The 22,362-nt window shown below is 37.3% G+C and overlaps 2 long non-coding RNA genes across 2 annotated transcripts; both read right to left on the minus strand.

Annotated features, from left to right (window-relative positions):
• Positions 1-392: 392 nt before the first annotated feature.
• LOC133714697 (uncharacterized) lies at positions 393-939 on the minus strand. The gene is made up of 2 exons (XR_009848799.1): positions 832-939; positions 393-758 (listed from the first exon to the last, which is right to left on the minus strand). It is a non-coding gene; the product is annotated as an uncharacterized LOC133714697 (long non-coding RNA).
• A 5,261-nt stretch (positions 940-6,200) lies between these two features.
• On the minus strand, positions 6,201-20,653 carry LOC133713697 (uncharacterized). Its single transcript, XR_009848202.1, has 6 exons — positions 20,561-20,653; positions 12,845-13,136; positions 11,554-12,180; positions 6,743-7,060; positions 6,500-6,618; positions 6,201-6,369 (listed from the first exon to the last, which is right to left on the minus strand). It is a non-coding gene; the product is annotated as an uncharacterized LOC133713697 (long non-coding RNA).
• Positions 20,654-22,362: the final 1,709 nt, after the last annotated feature.

Consider the following 22,362-nt stretch of genomic DNA (forward strand, 5'->3'; position numbering starts at 1 on the left):
GCCTCATATGGAAACCATCTTCTAGGACTCTGCACACCCATGCTTCAACTATGAGTGATTTAAATCACGAGTCATAACCTTCAAATGCACACGTTTAATGCCTAAAATGCTTGCGGGTAATCAATCCTTCACTACTTTGGATTCTGATCTCAAATTGGTGCTATTATGAACACATGTGAGGCATTGTAGCCTTTTGGAAACACATACAAGAAAATATAATAAACTCGTAAGGCTTTGAATTTGGTTCAGATATTGCCAGAAATTGGACCTCCTTGGTTTAGTGAATTATTTGCTGCAGCTGCAGCTGCAGTGTAATCTTGCTGGAGGCAATGGAGGGGGGAGCTCACGTTTAAGGATATTCCTACCCGAAAGCTTTTCTAGTTCTTGCCGTGTCAGATAAATTGTAGGAGTCATAATTTCATATGATAACAAATTGCACCTAAACGTTTAAAAAAAATAAAAATGAAGATTCCTATTGACCAAAAACAAGCTTTTGCATTTTCATAAATCAACAAATGCAACCCAGTTGTCACCTTGGGTGCGAGAACGATTAAGGATGCTCATGCAACTGTTAAAACATTGATAACAAGAAGCAATATAATTTACAACAAAAATCATCTATATAGAACAACTCATTGTTCCTGTAGAGACCTGCTAATTCCTCAACATTGAAATTCCTTGGACTTGCACCTTCGGTGGCATCCAAATTAACCTGAATCAGAACCATGCTTCCGGAGCTGGAACATACACAAACAACCCTGGAAAAGTTTTGGATTAATATGAAAGTGATCATATAGAAATTCAGTTTTTGTTAGCTCTGTACTTCTTTACCTGCTGTCGGGAAAGTTAGACTGATCAGACACCAAGCTCAGGTGCTCATCGACACAGGCAGATGAAGTAATTGGATCCTTAACATTGTATTCCTAGAGTAAACCTCCCGATTCCTGGAGTGAACACAGCAGTGGTCAATGTGCTATGTAATAGTAGTAATACACTGAATATGAATAAACGAAACACCGTCTTTTACAATATTTTAGGGAACACAATTGCGATTCAATGATCAAGCAATCAGTGTCATTTTGCAAAATGTCTGAATATAATAAAAAATTGAACCCGAGCCTAATCATTTATAGACAACGGTTGCTCAAGTTTAATTGGAAGAGAGATCACCATTAAGTCTTGCAAATCCAGAAAAGTAAGGCTAGTTTTCCTTAATTAATAGCCTTATAGCCTTATGCATCTCATAGAATTCTATAAAATATAAATTAATAAGTGCGTTTAAAGGAGAATATTAATGCATGCTTGATGTATGGCTTTGAAAATAAAGAAAAATAGTTTTCCTTTTCTGTTATTCAATATTTGTTTGTTTTTTATGAACTTTCTTATTTTTCTTTGAAAACTATGTAAAATTCAAGGTGTGATGGATATTTAAATTGAAATCGGAATTCCGCCACTGATGTTCAGTGAACAAATCAACAAACTTGTGAATCATAAGTCTTATTTTCTAGACTTATGTATGATAATTTATCACATTTTCGATACAAAATAGTTCATGGTAACAAATCATACGGTAAAGCGCAAACACTTTTTCTAGTTGGTTAGAACCGAAGAGAAACTATAGTGCTTCTTCAACCCATGTTCCTACAGGGTGATTGGATAAAAAAGTGGTTGGCAGCGTGCTTTCGCCAAACATTTTGTATTTGAGATTTTGCGCCTAGGCAATCGTAGTTGGTAACAAACCAACAACTATTAAGCTGAAAATTTGTTTCCTCTAGTCAGAATGAAGAAAGTTAGGTCCAAGGCCCGATTTCACTTTCAATTCCGAGGCAAGCTCAACAAAATTTTCTTACTCAAAATAACATATTTCATCTTTTTACTTCCGAATCAAATATCCATCACACCTTGAATTTTACATAGTTTTCAAAGAAAAATAAGAAAGTTTTTTTTTTGAGGGGGAAGACGTCAACTTTATATATGAATAAGGAACTAGTTCATACATGGAGTAGCAACAACGCTACTGATAGCTACAGGGACAGGCCCCTGCCATACAAGATCTAGATCAGAATTGAGAGCTAAACTAGCTAGCCTATGGGCGACTGAATTAGCATCTCTGTAACAGTGAACAAAAGATGAACAAGGAATAGAGTCTTTGAGAAACACAATATCCCCGACTATAGTACCAAAACCAGAGAGATCAACATCCTCAGAAAGTAGTGAGTTAACCAGTTTAAGGCAATCAGTTTCAAAACTCACAGGAGCCATCCCATGCTCCATGGCGTATTGAACTGCTGCTCGGCCTGCCATGGCCTCAACCACATCAGGCGCCTCAGCGTAGCCAATTGTGCGACACATACCTCCCAAAACAATCCCTGAATGATCCCTTACAATGAACCCAATACCACCTTTATTGGTGCTCTTATGAAAGCCACCATCAAGGTTAATTTTCAACCATCCAATAGGAGGGGGAGTCCAAGGTTTGAGAGGCCTGGAGGGTCCCTGGCTAGCTTGTGACCGCACTGAACGTGCAAGCAACATATGCGCACGCACTTGGCCTGCAATTTGTGCCGGCGTCATGCCTTTACCAACCCATACCCTGCCATTGCGTTCTTTCCATAAAAACCAAAGGCAAGTGAGCAGCAGATTAAATTGATCACCACTTAGCATCCCCAAACACAACTCAAACCAATCCATTATGGAAGAATGGACAAGTTGAGTAGAGGTAATACCACTAAGCTCCGCAAACATAGAAAGCACATCCCTAACAAACCAACAATCCCGACAGACATGCTCAATGGATTCATCACTATCATTACAAAAGAAGCAGCCATTCTCAAGGAAAACATGCTTACCACGTAATTGAGAAACTGTAGGAAGTATAAAAGATGCCACCCTCCAGATATGAACTTTGATCTTACCCAACACATTAGCCGACCAGATTTTCTTCCAAATAGATGTGTGAGCATTAGGGAAGGAAGAAGAAGCCCCCATGTACATCTGACTAAAAGCTAGTTGATAAGCAGTCCGTGTAGTAAAGATTCCTTTCCCATCATAGTGCCAAATGAGTCTATCCGGTATAGGTCTACAACTTAGAGGAATACTCAGAATTAAATTAGCATCAGCCACATCAAATAGACTGAATACCAACTCCTTATTCCAGCCACCATTGTCCCCAAATAGATCCTTCACAAAATTCGGTCCAGCAATAGGCCGAACAATAGGCCTGAAAGATGAAGGTCTAGGCAACCAAGGGTCATCCCAGATGCGAATAGTAGCCCCATCCCCAACCTGCCATCTGATGCCACTCAATAACACTGCCCGGGCTGCAAGAATGCCTCTCCAACAAGAAGATGGAGACCCACTCAAGGTAGCTGACCAAAAATCACCAGTAGCAAAATATTTTGCTCTATATAAACGAGCAAGTAAAGAATTCGGAAAGCATACTAACCTCCACCCTTGCTTCGCAAGTAAAGCAAGATTATGGGCATAGAGATCCCTAAAACCCATACCTCCTGACTCTTTTGGTTGACAGAGTCGCTCCCAAGACATCCAATGAATTTTACGATTTTCGTTCTTACAACCCCACCAAAACTTAGCACACATTTGGTGTAACGAAGCACAAAAAATTTTTGGAAGCAGAAAACAACTCATCGAATATGAAGGTAGAGCTTGTGCAACTACTCTGATTAGAAGATCCTTCCCTGCACCGCTGAGAAGTTTACCTTGCCAGCCTTCAAGCTTCTTACTGAGACTTTCTTTGATGTACGAAAAAGTGGTAGTTTTATTCCTACCAACATAGGTTGGTAGCCCTAAGTACTTGTCATGCTTAGGAACAATGACAACCCCCAACAGAGAAGCTAATTGCACCTGCAGTTCTGCTGGCACCTTCTTACTAAAAACCACACTACTCTTTGAAAAATTCACTTGTTGACCCGATGCAAGTTCATAGTCACTCAAAACAGCCTTTATATGAGTACACTCCTCAATAGACGCCTTCCCAAAAAGCAGACTATCATCAGCAAAAAGTAAATGATGGACAACCGGTGCATCCGGGGCAATCTGCACCCCCTGTAGTAAACCTTGAGAAGCTTTCCTCTCCAATAGAGCAGAGAAGACTTCAGCACATAAAAGAAACAAGTATGGTGATAATGGATCACCCTGACGCAAGCCTCTGGTAGGAGTAAGATAACCCCTCGGTTTGCCGTTAATCAGAAAAGAATATCGTACCGTGGTCACGCACTGCATAATTATCCGGACCCAAGACTCAGCAAATCCAAACCGTAGCAACACAGCTTCCAAGAAACACCACTCCATACGATCATACGCCTTACTCATATCCAATTTCAAAGACATGACACCCTCAGCGGCTGACATACAGGTATGAATATGATGAGACACCTCATTGGCAATGAGTGTGTTGTCAGTGATCAACCGACCAGGAATAAAAGCACTCTGATAAGGGGAAATCAAATGGGATAGAATTCTCTTAAGCCTGTTAGCTACTGCCTTAGAGCATATTTTGTATAGAACATTGCATAGTGCAATAGGCCGAAGATCAGAAACTTGAACCGGATTTGCAACCTTTGGAATCAAACAAATATGAGTATAATTAATTGCACCGAGAAGTGATCCTGAATGCAAGAAATGCTGGACAGCCTCAACCACATCATGACCAATCACTTCCCAATACTGCTGAAAGAATAATGGTAGCATGCCACCTGGACCCAGAGCTTTAGTGGGGTACATTTGGAATAGAGCCTCCCTAATCTCTGTCGCCGTATAGTCTGCACACAACTCTGCATTCATAGCAGCTGTGACCTTTGGCTGAATCAACTCAACCTTGGACTGCATCTGAGAGAAATCAATATTAGCAGTTTGGAACATTCTCGAAAAATACTCCAAAACAACTCCCTCCATCCCACTCTCTGATGATTGCCAAACACCTTGCTGATCGAAAAGCCCGGTCAGTCTATTCTTGGCCCTTCTATTGGTAGCCTTCCTGTGGAAAAACTTTGTATTTCTATCACCTTCCTGTAACCAAGTGACTTTTGAGTGTTGCTTCCAGTATGCATGCTCTGCATTCAGTAACTTGTCCAACTTAATAGACAAACTAAGGCTCTCATCTTGATTAGAAACTGAAATAGGGAGTTCAAGAAGCTGCTGCAGTCTACCACGGATTACCTCAATCTCCCTACCTCTATTCCCAAATTTGGTACGCTGCCAGGCATTAAGGGCAAACCTAGAATTCGTAATTTTCTTCACCACCTTGAACATCGGAAAGCCCTGAACGGGGACCTGCCACCCATTGTTGACTGCTGCTAAACAATCATCATGCTGCACCCAGAAACTCTCAAACCGGAATTGCTTCCGACAACTCCGCCATGGAGCCTGAGCCGGCGTGGAGTACACCCCTAGCAGAATAGGAACATGATCACCATGGATAGGAGGTAGGTTGGTAACCCTAGCTTCCATGAATGTATCAATCCAAGTCAGGGATGCTACTACTGCTCGATCCAACCGACTTCGCATGCCAGGCCCTCTCCATGTGAACGGGGCACCGTAGGAACCCAAGTCCACCAAATCGCAGAATGACAACGCGTCCCTGAAAAGTTGCATTTGCCCTTCACGACGACGCTCTCCCCCTTCTTTCTCACTAGCATGAAGGATTTCATTAAAATCCCCCACCACCACCCATGGAAGATCAGAAGCATCTCTTAAAATCCTAAGCAAACCCCATGTACGGTGGCGTTCCGACGTGGTAGGGTGACCATAGAACCCTGTTAGTCTCCATTGCAGACCAGTGCCATCAGTTGAATGTATCTCCAGATCGATATGATTCATTGACTTCGTCTTGAATCTGACATCAAGGCCATCCACCCAAAACATAGCAAGACCTCCTGACTGACCGCAAGAGAACACGGCCTCACAGTTCAACAACCCAATCCGACGTCGCAAGGCATCCATATAATCTGGGTTGTGGACTTTGGTTTCACTGAGAAAAACAAAAGAAGGTTTCTTTTGTTGAATAAGGCGCTGCAGCGCTTGAACGGCGGCGTCGTTGTTGATGCCCCGACAATTCCAAGCAAGAACCTCCATTGATCGATGCTTGGAAGATACTGAACGCAAACCCTAACCCTAGAGAGCGTTTTCGATGAGCAGAAAAAACCGCTATAGCAAAATATATTGTCCAAACATTTAGAAAAATAAGAAAGTTCATAAAAAACAATATAAAATAAATATGTTCAAAGTTTCAAATATAAGTTTAAATTTATCCCTCCACTTCATAAATTCAGTTTCATGGCCCAGTGTCTAAACCTCGAAGGGCATAGTCCTATTATCTCTCTTTCTCAATCATCACCAGAAACCGAAGACCTGCAATTAACCAACAAATAACTAATCAACATTATTTAAAAAATAATAATAATAAACATTATCAAAATATAAAAATAAAATTCTAGAACCTAGATAGTAAACAAGCGATCAAACTAAGAAATTAACTTACCTTCGGTCAACTAAGAAAGAGAGATCATTTTCAGACATTCTCTCGAATAAGAATCCAAATAATTGGATCAGCATCTAAGGAAATCTGTTGCTTAATTCTCGCTCTACATCCTCCCACGGCTGCAAAAAAATTAATTAATTAATTAATTAATTAAAAACTTAAAAAAAAAACTATATAAATAAAGATATATTATTAAAATAAGATAAATTCAAAAGGCAACGAAAATAATATAAACGTACATACCAAATATCTCCCTGGATCAGCACCATGAAACACCAGAGCTCTTACAAATCTTAAAAGTCCCACATAATCTTCACGAAAACCTTTGTCAGGATTTCTGTTATCGTTACCGTTGTAAACAGTTACGAAATCTTCGTGACGGGGCTGGTAGATTTTATTTTTAATGGCACAATATGCATGGCCAAGGTGCCTCACATAATTATGAAATTTTTTTCCCAATCTTCAATCTCCTGAAGCCCTAACCGACAATCAGCAGGAAGATAATATCGCTCCCTGATATTCATTAGTATCGGATGATATTCCAGCAGCCAAAAATTAACCCTTCAAAATAAATACACATATAAAAATATGAGCTTATTAAACAATTACACTAGATGATATAAGAATTCAATACTCATGGTTATGGGATAAAGTGAAAAGAAAAGGTGCATGTCAAAAATCCAAAAATATGCATGTGAAACAACTATAAATAAGTCGCATGTCTTAGTTGAATGTCTAGTTCCTTATGCATTTTATGTTGATGAACAATTTGAAATCATGTTCGAGTTCATTAATAGAGTGGTTGCATTGAACATATAATAGCAAAACATGCAACAATTTGATGATGAAGATCATATATCTGCAAAATCCAGACAGAATTTAGCAACTAGTTCCATTGAACGTCTAATAACAAAACCTGAAAATCCCTCCTCTCTGTTGAGACCAAAATTTACAGATTTTGAGAAGAAAAAAAACGTTGCAAGCCTACAAGAATGTGGCAATATCCAAATTATCTACTGATGGGTTTGTTGCAACACCATGCAGAAACAAAGGAAAAAAAAAAACCTGCAGGTCCCCTAGTCCAACAGATAAAATATAAAAATAAAAAAGGGGAGAGCTCCCAAGATATTCACAGGTGGATGTAGAGTTGTGCTCCTTTCTAATAAGCTTTCAAGTTTTAAAATTAAAGTCTTGGATAAGCTTCATCTCTCATTGGTTGGAGGCCAAGTCAAGGTGGTTTAGAATTGAAATTTTTATCCAATGAACGAAGAAACTGCAGGCTTTCAACGTGGAAAGATAGGAGTTAGTTGTTGTTATGGTTATTCAAATTTCAAACTTGAATTGAAAGGCATCCCTATCTTCAGTTGATCCTCTAATCCATTATTGCCTATAAAAAGGCACGTCCAGAAGCAACAGGGGGCAGAAGCAGAAAAGGCAGCAGAGAGGCCGAGCAGGGGCAAAAAAAAAAAAGACTAGAGAGCAGAACAAAAAAAGAAGTGAAAGCTCTGCAACATTAAAGAGCAAAAGCCAGCAGCACGGAGGCACACAAGAGAGAGGAGAGCAGAAAAGAGAGTTCACACAAGACCGGAGTCCTACAACATTCCATCCTTAAAAGCTTTTCAAGAGAAGCCACTAAAGGAGAACCACGTTTCTGTAGAAGAAGCTCCATAAGTCACAGGTATATAATTATAATTATCACCTGAAATTACTGAACTTTTCCTTTCATGGTGCAGACATTGTCAAGTGTTAAGATCCATGAAGCAGGGCCAAAAATCTCTCTGGAGTATCTATGTTGCTTCCATCCTCATAATCTCCTGCTGGTGACCAAGGCGATTACCACATCGGCAATCACGGAGAAGTCAAGCTGCTGCCCACAATAGGCTCTCTGGCACGCATCAAAACCACAACACCATCCCCATGAGGTGCTCTCCTGGTGAAGGACCGCTACGTCAATAAATGATGGTGCTCTCCTGGTGAAGGACTGCTGCTTCAACAAATGATGATGCTCTCCTCGCAAATAAATGCAGTGTCCCTTTTACCTGTGTCACCATGGAGCTATGGAGGTCCCCGAAGCAGTCGCTATCCCGTTTACGATACATGTGTATCAACGGGTGTATGACCAATCCGGTGGAATTTTTTAAGCCTTGCAGCAGTAAACGAAGTGTCAGCGGAGCTTCAACGAAAACAAACAAGCTCCATCAAAGTTCTTGCCTGCACCCTCACCTGTTCCAAAAAAGGATCAGCAGGGTCACCATCAAGAAGCCTCCTACATCCTGCATGCTTCTCCAATATAACAAAACAGATGACCTTGCACCACTTGCAAACAAGCCGCACAAAAGAACAGACCAATATGCAAGCAAGGAGGGAAGGAGATCAAAAACTTGAAGACCAACCTGACGAAGCTGAAGCTTTTCTCCTCTCCGAACCTACCTTGTCAACTGAATCCTAGCGCAGGGCAGAAGAAGATGCATAATTGAAGCAGCTGTATAAAAGATCAAGAAAGAATGCAGCAGTCGCATTTAATTAAAGCAATAATCACCACTCAAGAAGCTGCTTTAAGCTAAGAGGTGGAGGAACATGCAAGACCCACCTACACCTAAAGACAAAAGCTTTAAGTTATATATAAAGCTATCATTTGCTGCAAACTTTCTTTGAATATGGGTCAGACCATAAAGAGCAACAAGCTTTGAAGAAACATAAGTTTAGTTAAACTTTGTCTCTTCTCCCTCTCACGGTGATCAGAACGTGGTGGAACAATGATTAAGGAGACCAAATAAAAGCCATGATCATGCCTTTTTTTAAAAAAAAAAAAAAAAAGAGCTTAGCGGTGGGATCCGATCAGTACACATCAAGACAAAAATTTCATTATGCAATTAAGCATAATTGGCGAACCATGGTGCTGTTGTGGGGATTAAATAGCAAAGTGACGAGGAGCATGGCCACGGTGAAGCGGTGATACGTTCAGAGCCTCAAATAAATTCTCTCTCTAAGTCAAACTAGCCGGGCCTCCTATGAAAAAAATCGGGAAGCAAGCCCATTTCAAAGCTAGTCAAGAACTCAAGATGGGTGCCCAAATCACTTGAAGCAAATCACTCACTTGAAGTAGATCACTATGGTTCCGTAATATGATTCGCCGATAAGTGAAGAAGGCGACACAAAGCCCATTGCAAAATCCAAGGCCCATTATGAAGCTCGGCATGTTTGGGTGCCCAGATCACTTTTTCACCTAGCATTGATTAAACTAAAGCCTGAGGATAGATATGGGTGTCCAGATCACCTTAAAGCTCGAGCCCGATTAATTTGCAGCCTAAAAGCCCATACCAAATGACAAGGCCCACTGCAAATCTCAGTACATCGGGTCTGGGTCAAATCAACAGACACTTTACCAAATTAGGTGTCCCAAAGAAATACATTTGACGGGTTCAAAAAAATATACATACATCCGTCGGATAAAAAGTCGGTACAAAACCGAAATACCAATTCCGATGAACTACAGTGGTTTGATCCCTTCACAGGGTATGTAGGCAATCTAGCAACCCACTAGATGCAACCACAAGTCCAAACAGAATCCCTGACTCCACCAGTCAAATTCAGCCAATCCTAAATTGAATCACTGACTCCAGTCAAATTCTCCAAACACCAGAAATACCAAATTCGATGAACTACAGTGGTTTGATCCCTTCACAGGGTATGTAGGTAATCTAGCAACCCACTAGATGCAACCACAAGTCCAAACAGAATCCCTGACTCCACCAGTCAAATTCAGCCAATCCTAAATTGAATCACTGACTCCAGTCAAATTCTCCAAACACAAGAAATACCAAATCCGATGAACTACAGTGGTTTGATCCCTTCACAGGGTATGTAGGCAGTCTAGCGACCCACTAGATGCAACCGCAACTCCAAACAGAATCCCTGACTCCACCAGTCAAATTCAGCCAGTCCCAAATGAATCACTGACTCCAATCAAATTCTCCCAGCACCAGAAAATCAAATCATTCCCAAATCACACAAAATTCAAAGGCTCTAAACCTTTCAAATCTCCCAAACACAAATCCAAAATAAATGGGTCATCTACCCATTTATATCTCAAATGCCGGAACTACATGTGGTTTGATCCCGCAAAGGGCATGTAGGCAATCTAGAACCAAATCTATCTAGATGCAACCGCGTCCTAAACACAAAAATCGAATCCCTGGTCCACTTAAACCAAATTCGTCCCAAACACTACTCTCATTCCAAAATCAAAGCCCTCCAATGAGTCATTCACTCATTGGAACTCTTGAACTACGAGTGGCTTGATCCCCCTCCAAGGGTACGTAGGCAACCCATTCAAATATCCGGGTGCAGCCGTAAAAACAAACAAACACTCATCCCATCAATTGGTTTCTTCATAAATGGAATCAAAGGGTGTTTCCCTGTAACAATGGATTGTAATTAAGAAACACATTCTGTCTTGAATGGGTCGAACCCGAAATAATAAAAACTCTATTCACTAAATGAATACGAGTGAAATTATGTTGGGTGACATTTACGCTTACTGTGTGCAATTTTCACTCAACACTCTCCCTAATTATATTAAACCAATGGGGCCTATGCACTGTGTTTAGACTTGAAGCTGCCATTTATATCTAGTTATAAGCACTAGTACTACCTCCAAGGTTCAAAGCAAAGAAATATCTATTCCTTTTTTTTTTCCCTTTGTTTTACGATTTGCAGTCCAAAATGCTACTGTTATTATGATAACACATGCTAGGAGGGCATCAATTATGGCTTCATAAGTAAAGTATTGTCTACACATATGCAACAACCTAAATTAATAGTAGAAACACAAAACCATACTACATGTTGGAAGCTGCAACAGTAAAACATGATGGGGATGTGTGTGTTCAGCTCTGGTAAATAATAGGAGAGTCATAATTTTGTAGACATTTTATTCTATGCATTATAATCCTCCTTCTAAAGACCAAATCTAAAAGAATTACGGCACATCCGACCTCAAGAAAGGAAAATTGCATGTAATTGAGAAAAGAGGGTTTGTGACTTATTCTTACTCAGTAGAGTCTTGAATCATATTATAAAAGTGTTGTAACTCCTCGTTTAAATTATCATCTCCCAATATGCTCTTCAAGAATGCTAAAAGTGCCACTTTCAATTCCGGATCTGATTCACTGGCGGGAATGAAATCTACTTCAACAGAATTCGCAAACATTCGAATTTTTCCCACTCGGCCAGTTTGTCTTCCCATTTTGTAATAACCATGAAATGACCGTATCGTTTGCTTTTAGTATCAAAGAAAATTAATTAATTCAAATATGAGAAATAAAATTTGTCAAAAAATAATTAAAAGAAATATTTAATATGTAAGCAGATTTACCTAATAAAGCGCCGGTGAATATCTCGGATCCTGTTGGCAGTTCTATTAGGCTTCGTAATCCAAACGGAAGCTGACCCCGTAGTTTGTATCCATACATCATGGGGATACCTTCATAGGGAATTAACAATGGATTAACGACCTGCGCTGTTCTCAAAGCATCTACAATCGGTGAATTAACTACAGGCCTACTTCGTGATCCTTGTCCGCTCCTATTAGAAGCCTCAGCTAAAGACATAAATTCGTTAGCCTTTGGAACTTTTTGCCTGTCCTCGTGTTTCGTCTTTCCCCACTTGTGTGGAAACATCTACAAAATTTAAATGCAAACGCCGGTAAAGAATGACTTTTTAAACTGCTCACAATTAAACATAAACACCAGAATTCCCAGATCAAAAACGAAATACAGATGCTTGAGAAAACAGTATGAAATCTATATCTAGAAAGATGGAAGAAATACAAATTAAAACTCAGTCAGGCTTAACATCAATGTAAATTTTTTTTTGAGTGGAAACTCGATGATATGTACATGTTTTTTTAACTTGGTAATCCGGTATCATACAATATCAAGAAACGAACTTGTCCTACAACAAATTAATTAAATTGCACAAACCCAATTTTATGATCAAGGCACTAGAACAGTAAGACAACTTGATTAAAATTAAATTTTGAGTGCATACACGAGTTTTCACCTCAATCAGTTAAGTAGCGGGTTAAAGCAAAACGAACAAGAGAAGGATAAAAGAATTTGATCAGAAGGAAATTCCAGTGACAAGTCATAGTTATAACCAAAGCTATATGAGCGCAAGAATTCAAATTAACAAGAACAGAATTCCAGAATTAGTAAACAGAACACTGGATTCAAAAATTAGAACCATATTCTACCAAATTACATTATCCCCCAATTGAACATCAAATTACCCATCAAGAAACACTTAACCCAAGATAGCCGACAATCAAAGAAACACCCATACCTTGAAGGTTAACAAACACCACGAAATGCTTGCCGAACAGTTCGGGCCTATTCAGATCCGCAAACGCAGACTCGGGGAGGGAGAGGCGGAGAGAAATAGGTTTGCTTCGGGAGCTATAAAATACTGTACGCATGGATTCGGTAGAAAACCGACGACAAATTCCGTCAACCGGGTACCGATCGATGTTGGTCGGTTTCTCAAATCTGCAACCGAAACCGAGCCACCGCCGGTGGTTACCGACAAATCGGTATACCGAATTTCGGCTTGAACTAGAATGTGTGCCCGCGCTTTGCTGCAGAAATTACTGTTGTATGTTATTGGGATAACTGAAATTTAATACGATTGATCTTATGACATCACATAGTACAATTTTTATGTAAACCAACTAAGAAAAACAATGAATACGAATTGTTTTTGTCAAAATTTACAGATTAACCTATACTGAACTACTCAAATAGTAGCATGCAAACAGATAAATCAATTGAATGAAATTACTATACCGATATGAAGAAAAAAATAAGCAGTGATTACATTATATTGATTTTATGAATTGAAATCTAACAATCCAAATGAAAGATTGTATACTCTGTATACAAAGACTGGTATCTATGCCAAGTTTGTTTTTGTGAATTAGTGTGTTGGATTTCTATTTCAGACTAACAATTTATTTAATGAAAAAGAGTGAGCCTAGTAATGCAGTTTATGTTTTGCTTAGTTTTGTTTATGACGGTTTGTTTTTAAATGATAAACTATAAACTGCCAAATAGAAATTTTCATAGATTTAACCAATAGATGAACATGCTCAAAGGAGATTTCGTTGTTTACTCAATGAAATTAATCTGACAACCTGCGCTCAAATGTAAACAAACAAAAAACATGGCATCAAATTTGATTTGAACAAATTATTGGGAAAGTATCAATCCAAATTAAAGAGCTGCAGTTTGCTTAGAGAAGAAAACAAAAACAAAAAAAAAGTGTAAAAGCTACAGAGAATAAAGAGAGCTGCAAACAATGATCCAAAATGGAAAAAAATATTTCAGACTTTGAAGTTTAGTTTTTCATTCAGAGAACAAATGCAACAGACATTATTTGTAGCAAATTTTATTGCACTGTTGTTTGAAATTTATATTAATTGCTGTTTGTTCTTTGTTTATTTGTAAGCTGATTCACATTTACAGAGACATGAACAAAAAATAAAGTCAAATGGATTCAAAAAGTTTATGAAGCGAAAAAAAACTAATTAGCAAGTATTTAAACAAAAACTTAATAATAACAATATGTAAATGAAAAATATGCCTCAGATCAAGGTTGTATCTAAAGATCCCTTTTTTTTTTTTTAGCATAATAAAGCAAGTATAAGTGATTGTGAGATGAAATGTCATTCAGCTGCTAATCTAATCTTATCTGTACATATATGTTAGACTTGTGATATCCATAACCACATAAAAGTGGAAATTCAGCAATCCACTAATTAATAGGGATATAAAAACTGAAGTGAAAAATATATTATTCTGGAATCAACTTAGTAACTGATCCAAAAACAGTGCAGCTAATCTCTACTATTGTAATGTAAATGCAAAATATTGATATTGAACGAAAGTGTTTTACAGGCTGACAGAGAAAGAAAGAAAAAAACACAATAAACTGATATTGAACAAAAGTGTAAATAGCAGAACTACAGAAACTTTTTAACGATGCTACATGTAGTTTTCTAATTGTGTTGATTTTAAGGGAAAATTCTAGTATATGTTGACATATGTCATACATCAAGTTTTTTGAATATTTTAGACCGTTGGATATAATTAAAATTTGAATATATCTGACGGTTTAGAATATTCAATAGTGGTAACCTGCTTACCCGTTAATCTGTCTGAATTTTTTTTTTTTTTTAAAGATTCCCAATTACATATCCAAAATAATTTTTTTTTTTTTTGAAAGGATCCAAAATAAAATTTAGAAAACCCTAAATTGAAAAGGAGAAGAAGAAGATTAGAGGAAGAATATCGTCCCCGTCCAGATTTCTCGTCAATTTTTTACAAAAGTCATTCAGTTTTTGTCTAATTTTGTTCTAAGAGAAAACCCTAATGTGAAGAGAAGAAGACAAGAGGAAGAAGAAAGAGCTTTGATCGTGGAAGGATATGTCACAGCACACTCGTAAGTTCTTGTTTGCTTCCTTTCATCCTTAAGTAATCCTTGTTTGCTTCAATTTGGTGTTCAATTTCCCACCAACACCATGCACCACGATTCCTATTCTCAAGTTAAAATTTTGGATTGATGGGAATAAACAGGGTGCAAGGATCTTCGTTTGTTTCCCAAAAGAAGAAAAAAGCAAACAATTTTACTTGTTATATGAATAATCCAACAATCCCTACTCTAATCTTGGGAAATTTTTTGATCGATCAAACTTCTTTGATCATCCATATAAACCAGGAACTAGCTTTCGTTTCAGCATCAGTACTCCACAATCCAAAACACCCCAAAAGACTCCACATTACAAATCCCAAACCCTGTTTCTTCCTTAAATTGTTCTACTACGTACGTACATATTGTTACACCAACTACTGAATCCTAGGCCAAAATTATATATGGGATGCATATGCACCCTCTGTAATCAAGTGTATTATGTTTAGCTGTTTGCTTTGCTAGTCCTGTGTTGGTATTACAAGTTGGTTCTGAGGATGTTTGGCTTCTTGGGGACATTTGTTCCAGCTTTAGTTTTGGTATGAAGCTGCTGTCAATTTCAAGCAGCCTGCAGTTCCGACATTAAGGTGTTTAAAAGCCTTTCAAGAGGAGTACTTTTATTGTTTCATCTTGTTATTGGGCATCAAACACTTTCAGTTCATATCAACTTTAGATCAAAGTACTGTTCTTGAATGCATAGTCATGATCAGCCTTCACATGCTGATTCTTTTATGAAGTTGCTGTGAAGGTTTGTCATTTATATTTCATTCTTTTGAACCATTATCATCTACTTTCAATAGTAGTAAACCATTTTGGCCAATCATTTTTGTCATATCTTGAAATCTTAGTAAGCCATTTTCGCTACCAGATTTCTAAATGGTTATCTAGATGGTCCTATGGAAAATAATAAAAAGGAGCAAAGTTTAGGGATATGTGAGATAGATAAACCTAGAAAATTCTGTAAACGCATTGCTGTACGAATTTAGTGTCATGAGTTTTTGATTAAAAACATCGTTAATTTTTTTTCTTGTCGGCTGTAAAGATTAAAACTAAAAGATTCTTGATCCAATCAAATTTCTGGCCAAGGCGAGATGGTAATTAGTCAAGTTGAAAGTTTCACTGGTATTGCATTTTGAAATCAAGATCTGTAAGCTCAAAAATGGTAGAGCGCTCAAGCTTTTTGGGCTTTTGAGAGGATGGTGGTTCGAATCCACCCAGATCTACTACAGCTGGTGGCTATCTTTTAGTGACAGACTTGTAGTTCTTTTTTCCCATTCTTTTAGACCTAGCTTGCTAACGTAACGATAGGGTGCGCTTTATATTTTGGGACTGGTTTCACCCGACCTCTAATAGCCTTCTAACTTGTAATCTTGTCTGAAAATTGTGGCCATTTCACATGAATGACATTTCGAAATGAGAATAGAACCAACCTCGGCACTGCTTTTCTTATATTAGTAGATATTATTAGTACACTGTGATTTTTTTTTTTTTTTTGGGATAAAGATTACACAGTTGCTGATTATGGTTTTGGGTCTTTTGACAATTCTGTCTAACGACCATGTTTTAGTTGACTGTAGACGAATATGTTAACTACTCTGATGAAGCTACGTGATTGTTCCAATTCTTTCCTTCTATGAAAGAAGTTATACAAATGTTGTTGGACGTCGAGGTGTTGAGAGTTGTTGGATTACCTCTCAACCAAAGATGGTATCAACACATTGGATTTGGTTTTTGGTTGATATACCAAGTATGGGGAGGAGGCATTCTGAGGGGAGTAAGATATACTGTCTAAATTAATTGTACCAGCTGCCGAAGTAATTGAGCACCTTCTTTATCTTGCTTACAACTTTCTGCTAATTAATAATGGAAAATCTTAAGCCATCAGCCTAGGTTGAGCACTTGAGTTAAGTTCTTCAAATCGTACTTCATTTTTCATTCTATAGACTATGATGGGCTTTAACATAAAATGTAAACTTGGAATTCCTTCCTGCCTAGAGGTTTCTTTTAGTAGGTGCCTCCAATTTTTTTAGCTTGTTTGATTTGATGCATTTAACTGAACATTATTTACAATCTTGCAGCTTCCCTCATTAAAACCTAGTCAAAAGTAGTAATTAAGGTTGTAATTTTGATAAAGCTTCGATATTTCAAGTCTAAATTATAAAATTGATCATAGAACGAATTATGGTAAAAAGTGGTGATCAAGTTGCAATTAGTGTTAATATTTCACTATTACAGGTTTGAGAACTGTTTTACCAATGAAGCAAGGAATTGTGGTAACTGTGGTAATCTAGTTGTAATAAGTGTTAATACTTCACTATTACAAGTTTTCAGAACCACTTTACTAATAAAACAACGAATGTGTTGCTATACTAGTAAAACTTCATATATTTAAGTAAATTTCCGGTGAGTCCTTTATGTTGTAATGAAGTTGTCAATTTTGTAACTACTGTCCTTGAGGAGTTATTTACTTATTTAACGATGTTTTTTCCTGATTTTACGACAATTGAGGTACAAAGTAGTAATCAAGGTTGTATTTGTGGTAATTCTTCAAATTACAGGTTTGAGAACCATTTTGGCAATGAGACAGTAAATTGTGGTAGAAAAAGTAATCAAGCTCTTATTTGTGGTAATTTTTTATAGGGCAAATTACTGGTCACACCCTCATCTTTTTGGGATTCGACAGTTCAGTCCCTCGTATCGTAATTTTAACAAGTAACTCCTCAGACATTCAAATTTCACACAATTTGGTCCAAAATGACCATTTTACCCCTCACTTCATTTAAAAAAAAAAATTATTCTTCTCTCTCTCTCTGATACAAATCTACAAACCCCCTCTAAAGCTCCAGTCTTTCTTTCCCCAACTATTTCTTCTTCAAATTGCAGCAATGGATCCCTATTATGAACAAAGACTCAGAGACGAAGTCATTTACCTCCACTCTCTCTGGCACCAAGGTCCCCCTAATCGCCGAAACCCCATTCCCATTCCCTTTCCCAATTCCACAATCCAAGCCACCCCAAATGGCGGAAACCCCCAATTGCCGTACCCGATCGCCGCCCAAGAAGGCCCCACCACCAAGAGGAAAACAAGAACCGAAATTGCAACAACAAGAAGCCCTCCCAACCCGACCCGCGTTCGGAATGCCCGGGTCCGGCTTTGAACGATGACTCAACCTCTGAGTGGCCCTCGTCTGGGTGGACAGTGACTTCAGCCAAGCTCAATTTGGCTCCGGCATCGGCGGAAGAGCAGTTGAGGCACCACGCGCTTCGGCTACACAACAAGGCCTTGGAGGCCTGCAGCGGATTCTTTAAGGGCATTGCCGGGTCAGGTGGTGGGTCCGAGAGTGAGGAGGAAGAAAAGGATTGCAAGGTTGGAGATGAGGAGAATGAGGAGTACAAGTTGTTGTTGAATTTGTTTGTGGAGGAGAGTGGGTTGAGGAGTTATTACGAGGGGAATTGGGATAGTGGTGATTTCTATTGCTTGGTGTGTGGTGGGTTGGGGAAGACGAAGAGGATCAAGGGTTGTACCGGGCTTGTTCAGCACGCGGTTTCGATAAGCAAGACGAAGAAGAAGAGAGCTCACAGGGCTTTTGCTCAGGTTGTGTGTAGGGTTTTAGGGTGGGTGGGATTTTGGCCGAAAAAAAAAAAAAAAAACAGAGAGAGAGAGAGAGAGAAGAATTCTTTATTTTTATTTTTTTTAAAAAGGAAGTGAGGGGTAAAATGGTCATTTTAGACCAAATTGTGTGAAATTTGAATGTCTGAGGAGTTACTTGTTAAAATTACGATACGAGGGACTGAACTGTCGAATCCCAAAAAGATGAGGGTGTGACCAGTAATTTGCCCTTTTTTATATTACAAGTCTGAGAACTATTTTACTAATGTGACAACAAATTGCTATCAAAGTGGTAAAACTTTATGTATATACAGTAAATGAGGCATGAGTCCTTAATTGTGTAATAAAGTTCTCTATTTTGTAACTAAAACTTTTGTTGTGTAAATCTCATCATCCATGAGATAATTACTCGTCTGACAACGCATTTTACTATAAATTACAATAATTGACTTGTAAAGCGGTAATTATGGTCGTTTTTATGATAATTACTTGAAATATGATTCCATTTACAAAAATAACGATCACTTTACCAATGTTACAACAAATGTTTTGTCGATATGGTAAATAATCATATTAGACCTAAAACTTCTCAAGTCCTTATTCTTGTAATCCAGTTATTTTTTGTGTAACTAGAGTCCTTTCTTTTGTAAATTATATCATCGATGAGATACTTTACAACAAACCACCACATTTGACGTATTTAGTTATAATTATAGTTTTAATTGAAGTAATTACTATATTTACGATCTTTATTACAAGTTTTTGAACAATTTACGTATAAAATAATTAATGAGTACTTAGTATGGTAATTTTTTTCTTTTTAAAGCACACATGTCAAATTATAAGTGGATAACCTGTTGACCTGTACAACAGGTTTCACCAACTAATTTAATTTAATATATATTTATTAAAAAGTTAATGTATGACAAACATCAACATACCTTAGACTTACCCAATTTTAAGAGCAATATGCAGTTTTAATATGTTTTGTTTTTAAAGAAAACAAAATCCAAAGTTCATAGATTCAAAAAAAAAATTGATGAACCTGGTTAAAGATCACTTGCACAACGGCAGTTAAAAGGTAAACAAACAAAGTGAGACAGAATCTTGAACATAAGATCAAATTCAACTTGAACAAACTATTGGGGGATTAACAATCAAAATATAGGAGGTGTAGTTTTCCAAAAAAGAAAAAGAAAAGAAAACAGTTTAAAAGCTATAAAGAATAAAGAGAACTGGATAGAGTGGTTCAAAATACAAACAAATATTTAAGAGTTTGAAGTATAGTTTTCGATTGACAGAAGAAATATATTTTAAACTATATCAAGTTAGCAGAATATTATAAAGTATAGCTGTAGATAAAGAAACGCTTTGTTTAAAAGACAATCATATACCACTTGTAGCAAATATTAATGCCGGTTTTTTGCACATTCACATCAATTGTTATTCAATTTTTTTTTCCATTTGTAAGCTTATTGATATTGATAGAAACAAAAACATAATATAAAGTGAAGTAGATTGAAATATAAACCTCCATAGAGCAAAATAACTGATCAACAGCCCCCGTGAAAAACAACAAAAGATACAGCCAAAACAGGTCTCAGGTTAAGGTTGCATCTGAAGGTTTAAATGATTTTGTTTGTTTTGGCATTAATCGAGGATAATAGGATTCTCATATTGGAAACTAACTTGGTGCAATGGGGTTCTGATTTAGCTATTAATCTAATTTCATATCTATTTATACTTTGACCTTTTCATATTCACAACCACACTAAATTTGAAACAGAGCAATCCACTAATGAACAATGCTGTTAACAGTGAAGCCAATAGTAAATCATATGGGAACAAATATAGTGATTGATCTAAAGACAGTGCAGCTAACTTCTATGAATGTAATGTAATCTTGTTTTCAGAGTTTTACTCACCTTCAAAAGGTAGATGGATCAGTTTTAGGAAACCTCTTAACAACTGCCTTTTGATGAGCTAAGTTTATTTTGATAATGTGCACACAGTGTATCTCCGCTGCGAGGAAAGACAAAATACATGAGTAATTCAGAATTTCAGATGATAGCTATGTTGTTTCAATTTTACCAAATTAATATTCAATTTTTATTTCAATTATAACAGTGACATTGATAATTTGCATTAGACCTTTAGATGAGTATAGGTCTGCGGTTTATGGTCAAAAGAGGAGATTTTAGTTATACTGCAGTGATGAAGTACAACTGTGGAAAGAGATTATCAATTGAATCAAATTATTACAGTAATATTGAAAAAAGAAAAAAGAAAAAAAAAAAGAGCAGTTATTATATTACATAGATTTTATAAAGAAAAATGTTCGTGTACACAGAGATTATTGCAAATGATTGTGAGAATAAATCTGATTTAGTTGCTAATCTAGACTCATATTTACTTATACTTTAGATTTCTTACATCTAAAATTATACAAAACTTTAAACTTAGCAATGCACTAATGAAAGCTAAAAAATTTGTATGACTGAGACTTACGATGTAAAATTTGTCCCTAATATGAATTCTATTGGACCAGGTTAGTCTCTCTGTAATAGTTTTTTGTTCATTCCTTTTCAGTTGCTTTGTTTGAAGAAGAGATATACAAAAGTTTCAAACTTGTATGACAATTTCAACAAAGGCATATATGAATGTCTCTGCTCTGATTCCTAAACTGATCAAAACTTAAATTCACAGTATATAGTGTATTTAGTAGGAAACAACGGAAACTTTTGAATTCAGCGGGATAGTTAGTTAATGAAGCTATGGATTATTACATCATCTGACACGTTGAAAAACTTACCGAAACAATATAAGGTATGAATTTTAGTGAACTTTATGATGAAAATTTAAAATTCTGAATCATATCAAAGACTGCACACATAAAACTTTAGATTAGATGTTACAAATGGATTATATCTATTGTCAATAATTAAATCTGGTTTTAAAAAGTTTGCTTTTTGAAGTTATTCAAAGGGAACAGAAAACACTAGAAAATGAAATCAGATTTTGGATATGAATAATTTGATCGGATGATGTTTAATTAACATAAGAGAGAAACAACAAAAGCTTCCGTTTTGACCAATTTCAAATTTCAGAAATCAATCATTATCCAGGTAAAGAGATTCAGCTCGTTCTAATCGGTGTTATAAATCAAGAATCTTTGACATACCTTGTTATGAAACTGACCCATTTTCATATTACCACTAGAAGTCCTCAGTTGCATAAGCTACGCACATGGTTCTTTAATTATCTGTTTTGTTTGTTAATTAGTCGTTAGGGTTAATTACCAGTTATTTGGGTTAATTGCTTATCTCATTCTTATCTCGTCCTCATGGCTGACACGTGTCGCTGTTTGTGTGATCAGTATGAGCTATATAATTCTAGTTGTAATCATTCTGAAACCCGTCTATGAAAAATCCCTTTTGTTTAATTCTCTTTGCCTTTCATTTCCTTTCTGCTAGCTCTGCCAGGGTTTCGACCCTAACAAGTGGTATCTAGAGCCAGTAATGGTCAAACTTAAGGGCGCGGGGGCGAAGCCGTTGTCTCCTCCGCACGTCTCTGGTGAGCTCTCTCACCTTGAGTTTGAGTTTCAAGTCCATCGAGATGAGACTACTGCTCGCCTTGAGGAGACGCAGGCAACTCTGCAGGCTTCGCTTCAGGCAACGATTGCCGCTTCCTTGGCTGGTTTCAAATCTGCGATCATGGAGGAGATCTC

The sequence above is a fragment of the Rosa rugosa genome, chromosome 6 (assembly GCF_958449725.1).
Source record: "Rosa rugosa chromosome 6, drRosRugo1.1, whole genome shotgun sequence".
NCBI classification, from domain to species: domain Eukaryota; kingdom Viridiplantae; phylum Streptophyta; class Magnoliopsida; order Rosales; family Rosaceae; genus Rosa; species Rosa rugosa.